General features: G+C 35.6%; 2 non-coding genes across 2 annotated transcripts; both read left to right on the forward strand.

Moving 5' to 3' along the window:
- The first annotated feature begins 6,605 nt into the window (after window positions 1–6,605).
- LOC150082265 (U6 spliceosomal RNA) lies at window positions 6,606–6,712 on the forward strand. The gene has a single exon (XR_016547347.1). It is a non-coding gene; the product is annotated as a U6 spliceosomal RNA (small nuclear RNA).
- A 7,318-nt stretch (window positions 6,713–14,030) lies between these two features.
- LOC150082266 (U6 spliceosomal RNA) lies at window positions 14,031–14,137 on the forward strand. Its single transcript, XR_016547329.1, has one exon. It is a non-coding gene; the product is annotated as a U6 spliceosomal RNA (small nuclear RNA).
- Window positions 14,138–15,832: the final 1,695 nt, after the last annotated feature.

Consider the following 15,832-nt stretch of genomic DNA (forward strand, 5'->3'; position numbering starts at 1 on the left):
CGATTTGAACTTCAGGCATTGACCGAAGTTTACGATGTAAATAACTTCACCAAGTTTTTAGAATGTAAAGAAAATTATCAGGCACTGGCTAACTTTGCAGACAAGGCCTTCCGCAGAAGGAAAGGACTTGCCGGCTGAGAATAAATATGTAATGTAATAAGTGTACTACCACTGTATATAGTTGCCTCCTTGGTATTAATTGCATTGTTACAAGACCTCTGATGAGGAAATGTATTTGTATTTATTGCCGGAAGGCATTATTAGCATTCAGAATATATCAGTCAATGTGCCAGGATCACTGTTGGGTGGACGGTGTCCTGGGACTTTGGCTTGTAAAAAAAAGGTACATAAATTGTAAATCTAAAATTGTATAAATTGTAAATCTTACATTGTATAAATTGTAAATCATAAATTGTATAAATTGTAAGATATACCGGACCTCATTGTAACCCAACTGGTAGGTCCCTAACTATCTGTATAGTTGTATAAGTTGTGAAGGTTAATACAGAAATTGGTGCCTTCAACAAATTGTAATAACTTAGTTTCAAGTGTTAAGGTTATATAATATGTTTGTAATCATTCCTGTGAAGATGCTGGATCAAGATGTTTTGTAAAACCACAAATTGTAAATAATGTACAGTTACTCTTCAGCGGCGGATAGGGGAAACCCTGGAGCCCGCAGATAATAATAAAATACTTTGAATACTTTGAATAACGTACGATCACTCATCGGTGAAGACAGGATATTAGAGCTGGAAAAGGAATTAGAAAATGTGAATTGGAATATCATCGGTTTGGCTGAAACAACAAGAAGAAATGAATCACTTATAAGTTTATCAAGTGGAAATCTGCTGTACACCAATGGAAACAGTGAAAGGAGTGAAGGTGGAATTGGGTTTCTGATCCATAAAGATTTTAAAAACAACATTTTGGAATTCAAAAGTACATCACCAAGGGTGTCAAGACTAATACTCAAGATTTCTAAGAGGTACAAGCTAAAGATTATAATGATTTATGCACCAACATCGAGCCATGATGATGAAGAGGTTGAAGAAATGTACACTGAAATTGAGAGTCTTCTAGATGAGCAGAAAACCCACTACACTATTATTATGGGAGACTTCAATGCTAAGGTTGGAAAAAGGCAAAACAGCGCAGAAAGAGGAACTATAGGAAATTTTGGATTTGGTGAAAGAAATAAAAGAGGTGAAAGACTTGTGGAATTTGCAGAATCTCAAGGACTGTCAGTAATGAACACTTTTTTCAAGAAAAGGGTGAACAGAAAGTGGACATGGAAAAGTCCAAATGAATTAACAACTAATGAAATCGACTTCATCCTCACTAACAGAAGATATATTGTGAATGATGTTACCGTCCTGAATAAGGTAAATGTTGGAAGTGATCACAGAATGGTAAGATGTACACTTGATATAGATGTAGGAAAGGAAAGGAAAAAACTGACTCGAGTAAATAATACAAAGGTCTTTGAAATAACAGAGGAGAAGAAAAAGCAGTATGTACTGGAACTTAAGAACAAGTTTGAGCTTCTGCAAACTGCTCAGGACCAAGATATCGACGAGGAATATTACAACTTTCTGAAAGTGATAAAGCCCAAGAAACCTATAGGGAAACAGAAATCCAAAGAAGAAAAAATTAGTCAAGAAACACTTGTCATGATGAACCAAAGACGACAAATGAAGAGCAAGAAAAACACTGACAGGGAGAAAATTGAGTATACTGAGTTATGCAAAGCCATTAGAAAGAGACTCAGAGAGGACATAAGAAGGTTTAACACAAGAAAAGTAGAACAAGCATTAAGGGAAAACAAAGGATTTAAATCAGCAGCCATGAGCAGTAATACAGAAAGACAAATGATACTGAAACTGAAGAATAGGGATGGTGTACTTATAAACAGCAGAGAAGGCATAATTCAAATAGCAGAAGACTACTATAGAGAATTATACAAGGAGCGAGGGAATGATACCAGCAGTGGGGAAGATGGATTGCAAAGTAGCAACATATACCCGATATTCTTCCTGATGAGGTAGAATTGCATTGAAGAATTGTAGAATTGCATGCATTGAAGAAAATGAAGAATCGGAAAGCCCCGGGGGAAGATGAAGTTACTGTAGAGTTGTTAAAATTGGGAGGAAGAGACATAACACAAAAACTGGCAAGGCTCTTCACAAAGTGCATTAGAAAAGGTGTGATGCCTAAGCAGTGGAATAATGTAATCATTGTTTTCCTGCATAAGAAAGGAGATAAATCAGAAATTGGAAATTATAGACCAATTAGCTTGTTATCCCATATCTACAAGTTGTTCACAAGGGTCATTACTAACAGATTAGAAAGAATACTTGATGAGAATCAACCGAAAGAGCAAGCTGGCTTTAGGACAGGATTCTCAATTACGGATCACCTTCACGTAATATCACAGCTAATGGAGAAAGCAAATGAATATAAAACACCATTATGCCTGGCATTTGTGGATTATGAAAAGGCATTTGACTCCATACAGCATAAGGCAATGTTTCGGGCACTGGAAAGACAAGGCATAGATACTCCATATATTATGATTTTGAACAAAATATATGAGAGTGCTACATCCTTTATTAGACTAGACAAAGACAGTAGGAAATTTAAAATCGAGAAAGGAGTTCGACAAGGAGACACAATATCTCCGAAGCTGTTTACTGCTGCCCTTGAGGAAGCTTTCAGAAGATTAGACTGGTCGCAGAAAGGAGTCAATGTGAGCGGAGAGTACCTAAACCATTTACGATTTGCAGATGACATTGTGGTCATAAGCCACGATCCCAAAGAATTAGAGGAAAATCTTAATCAGTTATGCACAGTTAGTAACGATTTTGGACTAAAGATGAATATGGCTAAAACAAAAGTGATGATGAACAAGTATGCCACAGAAAGGGAAATAATGATTGAAGGAGCAGTAATTGAAAAGGTGGAGTCATATACTTATCTGGGACAAGTTATTAGCTGTAATAATGATAAATGGCTGGAAGTCAAGAGAAGAATAAATTTTGGATGGATAGCATTCAGGAAATATAGTCACATACTGAAGAGCAATATCCCAGTTTGTCTGAAACGCAAAATAATGAATCAATGTATACTCCCCACCATGACTTATGGAAGTGAAACTTGGGCACTCACCAAAAGAATGGAAGAGAAGCTAAGAACTACACAGCGAAGAATGGAACGAATTATATTGGGAATCAGACTGTTAGATAAGAAAAGAAACACATGGATTAGGCAGCAAACTAAAGTAAAGGACATTCTAATCAAAACTAAAGAACTAAAATGGTCTTGGGCAGGACACATAGCTCGAAGACATGATGACAGATGGACTAAGAAAATAACAGAATGGTACCCAAGAGGAGCTAGAAGAAAACCTGGAAGACAAAGGCGGAGATGGATAGATGAAATTCATGAGTTTTTGGGTAGTAAATGGATGGCCAGTGCTCAAAACAGAAGGAACTGGAAAGTTGCTGGAGAGGCCTTCATCCTGCAGTGGATTGAAAATGGCTGATGATGATGATGACCTGCTCATTTTTCTCTATGTGAGATCGCTTCCCTTTTCTTCTCTTTAGGAGGGGAAGAAATTCTATTCTACCGAATCAAAAAAAAGGTTGAGTAACTTACCGTTACTGAGAAGAATATTTCTTTCCAATAAAGAAGATACTGTAAGGACGAAATGCATTTGTTCCCATGAATGACTACGAGGGATTCTCGGTTACATGCAGAAACTACACTCACTGACCAGAAATTTTGAAACCTTTCGCAGTTAGTGCCAACAAATAATTAAACGGACACTACACAAATGTAAGTGGTCACATGGTATGATCACAAGTTGTTTGGTATCCAACTACGCCTAAAGTTTGAATTTGAAGGTATCATCGCACCATTGATAACTGGAAAAAAGTTGCCTTTTCCGATGAATCACGTTTCCTGCTGTGGCATGCGGACGGTAGATGGAGTCTACGGCGAGAAACTGCGGAGAGGAATCACTCGGGTGTCCTGGTCAAAGAGAAATGGGTAGTTTGGTTGTGGAGATGTTTTCCTGGGAATCTCATGGAGCCTAAAACCACTATACCTCACTCTGAATGCTAAAAACGTCTTATCCATTGTAGCTGATCAGGTACACCCTTTCATGATAGCTGTCTTTCCGGATGGCACAGGTGTGTTCCAGTATGATAATGCGCCCTGCCACGTTGCAGATGTCGTTCGAGAGTGGTTCGCCAAACACGAAATTGACTTTCAGGTGCTACCTCGGCCACCAAATTCCCCAGATATGTATCACGTGGAACATCTCTGGGATTACGTGGATCGACAGATTCGGCGTTTGGATTCTCTCACACAGATTATCGCAGATCTACGAGACACAATCCTGGCGACATCGTACAACACATCTCTTACAACGTTCAGAGGCATTACGAGTCCATGCCTCGCCGTGTGTCAGCGGTACTCTCGGCAGAGGAGAACATATTCGCTATTAGGTATGTAATGTTATTCATGTAAATGGTAAACGAAAAAGTTCTGTGATTAAAAGAATGTGAACTTGATTGAAGAACAAAATGATTCAAAACCATCCCTCAAAGAAGCGTGACAAATACTGACAATCATTCGAAATGCCAGAAGAGAGAAAATAACTCCTAGTAACCACATGTTGATGAAGTAAATTTACAAGTTATGAATCTTTCGAATTACTGTATATGAATGTAATCGAATGATTTACTGTAATCAAATGGATCGATTATAATCTCCCAATTATGACAAATTATGTTATAGTTGAAGAATCATTCTAATGATATTAGTATAATGGAATGATTTGCATAGAGTACCCAGAATGCATTAAATCTGATAAAGGACCGGTATAAGACGGCCCTCATGGATAGCATAGTTTTAAGAATCGCCGTCCTCCCCACACCGGGTAGAAAAGACCTGAGTTCGGCCCGAGGAATTTTTATGGATAATTTTCACAACGTGCTCTCAGGCAAAGGTTATTTCTCCCGGAAGCTCGGGTTTTTCGTCCAGCAAACAGAAAATTGACAGCAGAACACGCAATTTACAGACAATATACAGTACACGGAGCAACGTGCCTTAGTCGCCAATGCTCCACAAACCCAACAACAACAGTATAAGACGATACTGGATATATTTTATCTCACGGTTAAAGGTCAACACTTTCCTTCATGAGCGGAACTGTTATAAACTTTCAAGTTTGGTATGTGAAAGTTTAGGTATGGAATCTCCAACGATATTCAGGTGTGTGACCAGTTCATTTAAAATAAATTACTTATCTTATATGTGTTGCAAATAAACACTAACAAAAGAGCATTAGACTAGGAACTAAAGCGTCTTGCCACGACACATTCATTTCTCCTTCGAGCCAGTAGAGAAGCGTTACAAAACAGAGTCAGTACCGCTCAATGGTAACTGGTTGCTATTGAGGGCCCTTTCTTTTGTTATAGCTATATTAAAACCATTTAAGAAATGTCTTAGAGGGGGCCATCTTGTGTGCATTGACTTGGATGTGTTTTATCTAGTGAATTTCCTATTTGCCCGGCCCTGTTCGTCCTCCTATTAATTCTCTTCTGAAACGTGTTCACTAATTTTTGTGGATAATTTTTTTGGTACTTATGATATAAAAAGTATGCACCACATCTTAACTTCTGTAATTCAACTTTTTCGCAGAATTCTATTATGTTTAAAAGAAAGCAATATATAATAGAAATTAAATAGACTCGATATTGCAATAAAAATTTTAAGGATCGTTTACTAAGCGTCTACTTTGTGGACGCCAGTTTGAAAACTTGTTGCTTATACCAAAGCAATTCTCTATCATCTGCAGTGGCAGATTACCCAGTAAGGCAATGAGGCACGTGCTTAGGGGGGCCCCAAGCCAAGACATTTTCCTATAGTGTTCTAAAATAGATTAATGTTTTCAGTAAACATCATAAAAATCTTGATTAATTTAAGCGAAAATTTAAGCAAAAAATTCAAAAGTACATTCTTTATTCTTATTTTTATTAATTTTTTTATGTTTTTATTTATTTTTTATTTTTTATTCTTTTTTTTATTATTATTATTATTTTTTGGGGGCCCACAAATATAATTTGCCTGGGAACCCCAACTATCCTTAATCCGCCACTGATTGTACAACAAAATGTTTACTAGTACAACGTAATATTGTAAATAATTTAATTAAAATGTGGCTTCATTAATGCTTCTGAGTAAAATACCAATGTAATGTATCATATTTGAACGCACAGAGAAGTAAGATATTAATCTTTGTGTTTGAATCCATGCTAAACCAAGAACACAAAACCGTTGACATTTTACCGTGCGATGGCGCCACTACTCACAGTATTAATGTACTGTACGAATTTAAAATAAAAAAATATTAAATAATTGCAAAAATAAATTATTTTCTTAAAATATAAATGTAACTTATATTTTATTTATAATTTCTAAAGAATTTAAAGAGGATTAAATATTTTAAAAATAACCTTTAAATATCAGTAAACACCTAATATATTTTAAATGGAATTTTGTTTCGAATAAAAGTAAATCTTCAGGAACGGATTCTCGTACTTGCTTCGGCAGTACATATACTAAAATTGGAACGATACAGAGAAGATTAGCATGGCCCCTGCGCAAGGATGACACGCAAAATCGTGAAGCGTTCCACATTTTTGGTTAATTTTGATCTTAAAAACTACTTTCGCTTTCAATCTTCCAAAATTTTAATACATCAACTAATAAAATTTTGAACCGTTACTTGACTAGAGTGGGAATTTCTAACGGGCTCTTCAATCGGGGCCGCTGTTAGTCGATCTCAAACGAAGGGAAAAGGGCTTCCCTACTTGAGGCATTTCAGGTTTTTCAGCTTAGATGTAGATTAAATTAAATTTTAAAAAGCAATTTTACAAACTGGAACATGAGGAGCTCACATTTGTGAGTATATTATATGAGTTAGATATCATCATCCTTCTCTTTCTTGGTGATTCCTCTCTCTCTCTCTCTCTCTCTCTCAGGGTAACTCGGGAAATTTTTTTTGGCTGTACAGAATAAGCCTCAGACTTCCTTGCATCATATGGCTAATAATAATAATGAGTAATTTATGTTCGTTCTTGGTAAAATTCAGTATGAAACATCTAAAAATAATAAAAAAATTTAAATGTTGTGCTGAATTCAATATAATATTAATTTCGTGATCTTACCAAACGTATTGTAGAGTATTATTCATGTTCAATGTAAAAATATAATATATTGTCACAAATTTCCGGTCTTTGCATGTTCATTTATTCTCTAATTCATCGAAATTATGTAGATACATCACTATTCAGTCAAAACATTATAACCACGGAACTAACAGAGGGTGTGTTCTCCTCTTGCCGATAGTTCAATTGCCAGATGGCGAAGCATAGGCTCTATAAAGGCCTCTGAAGTCGCAAGAAGTGAGCTGTACCATGTCGCCAGGTTTGCATTCCATAATCTGCGATAGCTCATGGTAGAGGAACCAAACGCAGGATCTGTCGATCCACGTTGGTCCTTGAGGGTGTTGCACACATTCTCTCAGGTATGACAAGCGGGCTTGCCACCTGGAAGTCTAAAACGCTAACGGGACTGATATTCGAGGTACACTTGAACCTGGACCAAATTTCAGTGAAATCCGGTCCTTCCGCAACAACCAAACCCTCTTCTTGAATCTTCACGATGGTGGGACTTTTAGTAATCCTGTGTATAACATCTGTGGTGCAAGTCTTGAAATATGGGGCCTAGTATACTGGTAGCGACTACCCAGATGTGAACCAACGCAAGAAGGGGTCGAGTGGATTTTCTTAAAAGTGGAGTGGGGACAGTGCAGTTAAAGGGGAACACTAAAGAGGTGTTCAGAGAATCATTAATCATTTTTATATAATAAAAAAAACTTCTTGAAACTGTTGCCGTCTGGGTGGTGGATACCCCTACCCAGACGGGTAGGAGTATCCAATACACCGTAACTCGTTCTGAAGGTAGCCACAATATGAGATAGAATTAATTGATACAGTTCACACTACTACTGTAGTTTGCTATTACGAACAAAGAATTGTGTATTTACACTGAAAGTTCTATTTGTATGTAGTGTTATAGCAATGCAGCGCATTGTGAAGGCAAAATTTGTTCTTTGTGAACGGTAATACAGTCATCACAACAACTAACCTACAGATATCGAAACATATTTTTGATTTATTATCGCAAATATTCTTTGTATTTTGTTTAATTATTGTTATTTAAGACTAATACTAACGGGAGGATTATTGAGAATAAAACAGTTGTCATTGTAATCTAATCTTTTAGGTATATTCCATATTAATAATAACGATTGTAGAGGATAACTAACGCAGATAAAAATGCGCTCTAAAACCTATTTGATATCTGCCACTGCCAATAATCTTATTGGCGATCAAATACTTTAAAAGAGCGCAATATCAAGGAGGAGACTCGTTGTGAAGTTAAACTTTTGATCGTTTCCCCCATTCCAGTAGTATTAATATCAATAATATGAAAAGATTTAGTTCATTTAAATTTTTAACATTTAAATTTTCTTTTTTTAACGCACTTAGTTGTAAAAAAAATTCTGTTTTTCCGTTTTTTAAAGGAAAACAATATTTAAAAAAATAATAAAATATAGTTCTTGAATATTCACCTATTAAAATTAGAACGCAAGGGGCAACTCATCACCACCTGAATCTTCTTTTGAACTAATCCAACAGCACAATTGTGATTCGTTGGTCACTGTACGTTTGGAGATAAGTTGGTACGTACAGACGTACATTAAAACCCTATTCATATTCTAGAATTTAGGGACGATACCAATAATGAAGTACAGGGTTGGTAATATTAAAGTATCCCTATGTAGAGGACATTGTCCAAATTTGGATAAGTTATTTACGTTATGTAACTTAACGTAATTTACATAACGTAAATAACGTCCTAGTTACTTACTCGTAACTAAGATAGTTACGCGCCAGCGACACAGCGCCATATGGTGACAAGTTTGTAACTAATCTTTTTTTTTCTAATAAATGACGAACGCATTCTTTATTGTACCTGTTGTCTAAATTTCTCTTCAATGAGAACTCACTGCAGAGCCCTCTACATTAGGATATTTATTCAGGGAGATCTCATCTCCCTTCCAGAAAAAACGTGTTTTTTGGTTATATAAAACTGTGCAAAATATCTTATTGTATTTTTGAAATAATATACCATTATAATATATATTTTGGTGTTTTTTAAATTTGATAAATTTTTAGAAGAATCCTAAACTTTTTAAAATATTTAAAAACATTTTATATTAATTTTAAACATACCGATATATTATATGAAAATAATTTAGTATTTTTAAAAACTTGTTTTCTTATGTTTCTAAATACTGCTCAAGTATTTATAATATTTGTTACTAGTAACGAGCGAACTGGGGTATCACTCAGGGCCGGGATTGTAGAGAACCCGATTTCCGATGATATGCAATTTTCGAACAATTGCTAGTAGAAATAAGGACGTCATAACCCCATTAAATAAGGGTGTTATTAGACTACATTTAGAATACTGTGTTCATGTATGGAGATCGCACTTAAAGAAAGACATTGTGCTTCTTGAAAGAGTCCAAAGACTGGTAATTCGTCTTGTGAGATCGTATGAGGAAAGACTTCGAATTATGTGGGTTGCATAGCTTGGGAACTAGGCACCTTAAAGGAGACTTGATTGGGGTGTTTAAGGCTCTGAGAGGCACAAGTAAAATGAACGAAGACGAAATTTTCACGGTTATAAATGATCAGAGAACTAGGGGCCATGATTTCAAGTTACGGGGGCTTTAGCCCTAAATGCATCTTAGTTACGGGGGGAAATGTTTAGACTGGATTGCAGGAAGTTTCATTTTAGCCAGCGGGTTAAAAATAACTGGAATAAGTTACTTCATGGGTGGTAGAGGCTGACAGTTTGGGGAAATTCAAAGGTCAGCTGGATAATTACCTACGGGAGGAGGGAAACGCATAGGTTGTCTATTTCCTTTTCTCTTATTAATAATTATTATCTTAAAAATTTTCTGCTTATTATTTTAAATTTATTTTTATTATTTATTTATTATTTATTATTTTTTTTTTTTGACTGGTGCAGCATAAGCCATAGGCTTCCTTGGACCAGTGGCCATCGCTAATACTAATATATATATTTTTTATTATTTTAATATTTTAATTTAATTTTTTTAAATATAAAAAAAGGTTGTTTCTTGATGTGTTTTAATTGTACAAAAAATTGCATATTAGCTTATTTATATTACAGTAAATTTATTTATTTTCTAATCAAATGTTAAAAGAAATTAATTTTTTTGCCTATTTTTCTTATTTAAACTTAGTTTTAATGCGTCAAAAACCCCACAATAATGTCGATGCACATTTAAAACCGTTCGCTTTTGTTAAAACGCTATCCCATTGATGCTTATCACCTACGGTTTTCAGCTGAGCATCATTTCAGGACCCTAAAAAATGGCGAGAAAAATAAAAGGACTTGGTTAATATACTCGGGGGGAAAAAAAGGACGCCATTTTTCTGTTTTTGCTGCAAATTATTTTGTGATGCAAATATTCTCTTGAAAACTACTGGGTTTCGTTCTTGGCGTCATTCACAAGATGGTTTAAGCTCTCATGAGACCTCTCAAAATCCTAAGATGCAGCAGTGGAAGGAATTAGAGCTCCAGTAGCAATCCAATAAAATTATGGATGTTGTAAATCAAAATTTGATAGAGAAATAAAAAAAAAAAAAAATACTGGAGAATGATTTTGAAACGAGTAATTGAGATAATTAAATTTTGAGCTTCACGAAAAATTATTTGAACCAAATATTGGAAATTTTTTGCGACAAATAGAGTACAAGCAAGAATTTTACAAGAAAATAGAAGAGATTTTTATGTTCCGTGTGTCGTGTATTATTTAAATTTAGTTGTATTTGATGCAGCACATTCTTCAACAACAGCAGAATTATTTTTTATAACATTACAAAGATTATGCGCGATTTGGCTGCTTCTCCAAGTAGATGGGATATTTTAAAAAGGCATGTAAAAATTACTGTGAAATCTCTACCAGAAACAAGTTGGGAAGGAAAGATAAAAGTTGTTGAAGCAGTACGATATCAGTTATGGGATATTACAACTGCATTAAATGAAATCGAGGAATAGGCCAAAGGAAAAGACGCAAAATTACAGTCTGAAATACAAGGATTATTAACAGAAATTACTTCTTTTAAATTTATTAAAAGTGTTGAGTATTATAAATAAAGCCATGTAAAGTAGTATAATTGATATGAATACTGCAATTATATTGATGGAAGGTGCTCTTAGTCAACTAAATGAATTTAGAACATCAGGATTTAAATTGTGTATGGATAAAGCTATAGACATTTCAACTGAGTTGGAAGTACTATAAGGTATGTTCGTGTCAGACGGCACCCGAGTTGGAAGTACTGTCACTGTTACCACAAGTGCCAGTTTCTAGAAAAAATCGCCAGTTTATCTGTGAAACTTCATTAAATGAATGCTCTATTGATCCAACCAAAAGGTTTGAAACGGAATTTTTTAATATAATGATCGACGTAGCTTTAGCTTACAAGAAGGATTTGATCAGATGAATGAAAGATTCTCGGCTTTTCATCTAATTCTAAAATCAAAAAACTTCGTGAATTTATTTGAAAGTGTAATAGAAACTAAATTTTTTTTAAGGTCCTTGCCGCCGAAATCTCAGGAAAGTAAGCGGCAGGACCTGCCAGAGTAAATCTAAGTCTACTGGATTCCTGGTCTGCCTCCACGGGGCGGAAGTGGGGTAACGTTGGGCCTTAGTAGGGGTCCAGCGGCTAAATGACCAGAAGAACAACGGTACATGACACTAAACATATACAATATCCATACACTTTTAAATCTCTGCCATTTCTAGTCAACTGGTACACCTATAATGAAAGAAACGCGGAGATGGGGGAAACCCCTGGTACCGTATGACAACAACACACTTTACACTCTACATTGGCAACTCGTTGCGAGATACGTACAGATGAAATAATGCCTTTCACACTACTACCTTAGATTTTCTTTAGTGTGTGGTGTATCTACACCGATATTATATAGATATAGAATCTTGAACTCTTAAAATATTAAGCCTAGTTTTATTTATTTAAATAATAAACATTACGAAAATTTAGTCCCCGTTTTAAGTGGAAATTTCTGGAACCAATTATCCTCGGATAACGAGGATCCGAGTATATTTCAGCCAACAGTAGATAACTTTTATATCTTCACAAATAATTTGTGCCATATCTTTTAGAATACGCTTCATTTATAAACCATACTACTTTTAGCATTGCGCTACTGGAAAATCGAATATTGTGGGCCTACTCACTAGTTCCGTGCTTTACTGGATGTCACAACACTGACAATACAAGTTTCATTGCTACAAGAGGTGATATTGACTCAGGGTTGTTGTTATTATTATTTTTTTTTTTTTTTTTGCGTCGAGGAATTTAAGATTACAAGACATCTGTATTGTCTGTAAGCATGCGTCCTCTGGTCGGTTTGCATATTTTGCTGGAATAAAAACCCACACTTTCAGAAGAAACACTGTTAAATCCGCATGGACATGCTAAGATGGTAACTAATAATGGCATCAAATGTACTTTTCAACTAGTAGACTGACATAGGCTGACATAGGCTGTCAATTGTGAAAAGTGCCAAGAGAACTCAATGCAAATTTTCTTGTGTTGTGAGCGTCGAGATCATTGCAATACATAGGCTTGCGAAAGACAGGAGGATAAGAAAGATTTTATTTTTCATTATTTTCAAAATTTTGAGCCATATCTATTGTTGGGATGTTTCAAACACACGCTCCTTAATTACTATCTTTGGTCTTTAGCTTATAAATAGGCTAGAGAGCCTATAACTTCTCCACTACCAGGCAGTCTTAATATAAACGCTCTAGTAGTGGCGAAACTACCATTTACCAGTTCCTGTTGGTGGGGAAGAGAAGGATTAAGGAAGAAACAGGCCCTGGCCATATTTAAGTTTGAGATATATATATTTATACAGTATATATGTATATATATATATATATATAATATCTTTATTGCAATCAGTGAAAATTCTACACGCATGCCTGGTGCAATATCCATAACAGCAACAATACCCATGTAGAGTTTATATTCATCCATACATTGAATTTTCCTTCAACCGTTAAAACTATTATTATTATTATTATTATTATTAGAAATTTTTATCACTACTTTAGAAAATATTTACACTGAAAATAAGGCCCTTCTTTGGGTGAGGCCACCGGCCATAGCCGGTTTAGCCATAGCATTAACGTGTGGGGAAGGTTTCTTCTAGTATCTCGCAAAGGAGGTCCACAATTTATAATTCTATCGCCGGTTCTTCGTAAGAGATCAATAAAAAATTAATAATAATAAAAATAAAGATATTAACCCCAGGGGTTCATATCTGGTGAGTATGAGCTTGGCACACCCAGGTTCGTGAGCTGGATATCATCATTCTTCTCTTTCTTTGTGATTTCCTTCTCTCTCTCTCTCTCTCTCGGGGTAATCCAGAAATTTTTTTTTTGGCTGGTGCAGCATAAGCCTCAGGCTTCCCTGCACTATTTGGCTAATAATAATAATAACATGCAGTACTGTACTTGTTGCCATATTTCATATAAATAAAGTTCCCCGTCGTTGCAATTTTACCGAAAGATGGCGCCACTACTCACACTACACTGGTTCTGATAGTAAGAACTTAAAATTAAAATAATGTAAAATAAGTCGAAAATATAAATTATTTTCTTAAAATCTCGATGCAACTTATATTTAAATAATACATTTCCGACAGATCCAAAAATATTTTATTAGTTTTAAAGTAATTTAAATATCTATAAATACACCTAATTGCTATTAAATGAAATATTCCTAATTATAAAAGTAAATCTTCAGGCAAGGGTTGCTGTACTTGCTTCGGCAGTACATATACTAAAATTGGAACGATACAGAGAAGATTAGCATGGCCCCTGCGCAAGGATGACACGCAAAATCGTGAAGCGTTCCACATTTTTTGGTCAATTTTGCTCTTAAAATCTCTTTCGCTTTTAATCTTCCAACACTTTAATGCATCAACTACTAAAATTTAGAGAAGGTCTCTTCAATCGAAGCCGTAGTTAGCAGAACTCAGAAGACAGGAGTACAGTTTTCTCCTGGGTTATTTTTTCAGCCTGCGCAACATGCAAATCGACCCGTGAACACATTTTCACAGATATAATATTAACCCAACTAAAGAATTGAAATGGTCTTGGGCTGGACACATAGCTTGAAGACACGATGACAGATGGACTAAGAAAATAACAGAATGGTACCCAAGAGGAGCTAAAAGAACACCTGGAAGACAACAACGGAGATGGACAGACCAGATTCAAGAGTTCGTGGGTGATAAATGGATGGCCATTGCACAAAATGGAAGAAACTGGAAAGTTGCCGGAGAGGCCTTCATCCTGCAGTGGATTGAAAATGGCTGATGATGATGAATACACAACTGACAACTTGATCTAATTCGCTGATGCCTCTGAAAAACAACAAAAACCTCATTTAGATTAAATAAAATAAATTTTTAATTTTTGTCGCACCAAGAAGGCAACCCGCAAATGAAAAACTATTCATGATTGAGAAACTTAAATCAATTAGCGTCTCTGAAAACGATAATTTCAATACTAACTTTAATACGAATAAATTTTGTTCATTGTTGATAAAGTACAGTATGAAAACTCATAAAATGTGAAAAATTATTCTGCTGAATTTTATATATTAATTCCGTGACATTTACTAAACCGTTCCATACTCTATTATTCATATTCAATATAGAAATATAATAATATTCTTAAAAATTTCAGATTTTTGCATAGTAATTTATTCTTTGATTTATTGTATTATGTAGACATATACAGTACACTGTTCAGTCAAAACATTATAACCACCAGTGGATATGTCCTTGCTGACAATACCAATACCACAAGCCGAGGCGTGGACTGTATCAAGCCTCCAATCATCGCAGGAGGTATGTTGTACCATGTCATCTGCAATAGTCCGTGGCAGAAGATCCAAACGCAGGATCTGTCAATCCCAGGGATGTTCTATGGGATTCATATCCGGCGAATTCGACGGCTAAGGTAACCTGGAGGTCACTTTCGTGTGCGATGAACCACTCTCGAACAATACCGTCAAAGTCTTGAGATGTGTTTCCGAGTGGCAGGTCTACTGCGAGGCTAAACAGGGCACTCGGAAAACCTATTACAAGATCACGAAGCATCTGTCGTACCACCTTTAAGTGGACCCCGGGGAATTAATCATAACCAAGACTAATATCATCACTGACAAAATTACGCAAATATCCGCACCAAACTTTTCCAAAATTATTTCTCTTCCTCGCAGTAGACGAAACCGAGGCGAGGCTGCCACGCTCCAATCATGATTAGTTAAGATGCCTACAACGGGTGTTCATTCCAATGCGATAAATTTCGTAAACCGGTTCGGCATTAATATCGACAACTTTGAACTAATACATTATATAGAGCTGCCTATTTTCCACCAAATCTACCAACTGATGGGCTCCTGCCTGTCACCTTGAGAGCCTAATTACAACTACAGTTGAACACCTCAAATTGAATAGATAAATAAACGTGGCAGGGCGCATTATCCTTCTGGAACACACTTGTACTATCCACAACAGTCACCATGAAGAGGTGTACCTGATCAGCAGC

This window comes from Mastigoproctus giganteus, chromosome 8, assembly GCF_048544385.1.
Source record: "Mastigoproctus giganteus isolate SK-2022 chromosome 8, ASM4854438v1, whole genome shotgun sequence".
In the NCBI taxonomy this organism is placed as follows: Eukaryota; Metazoa; Arthropoda; class Arachnida; order Uropygi; family Thelyphonidae; genus Mastigoproctus; species Mastigoproctus giganteus.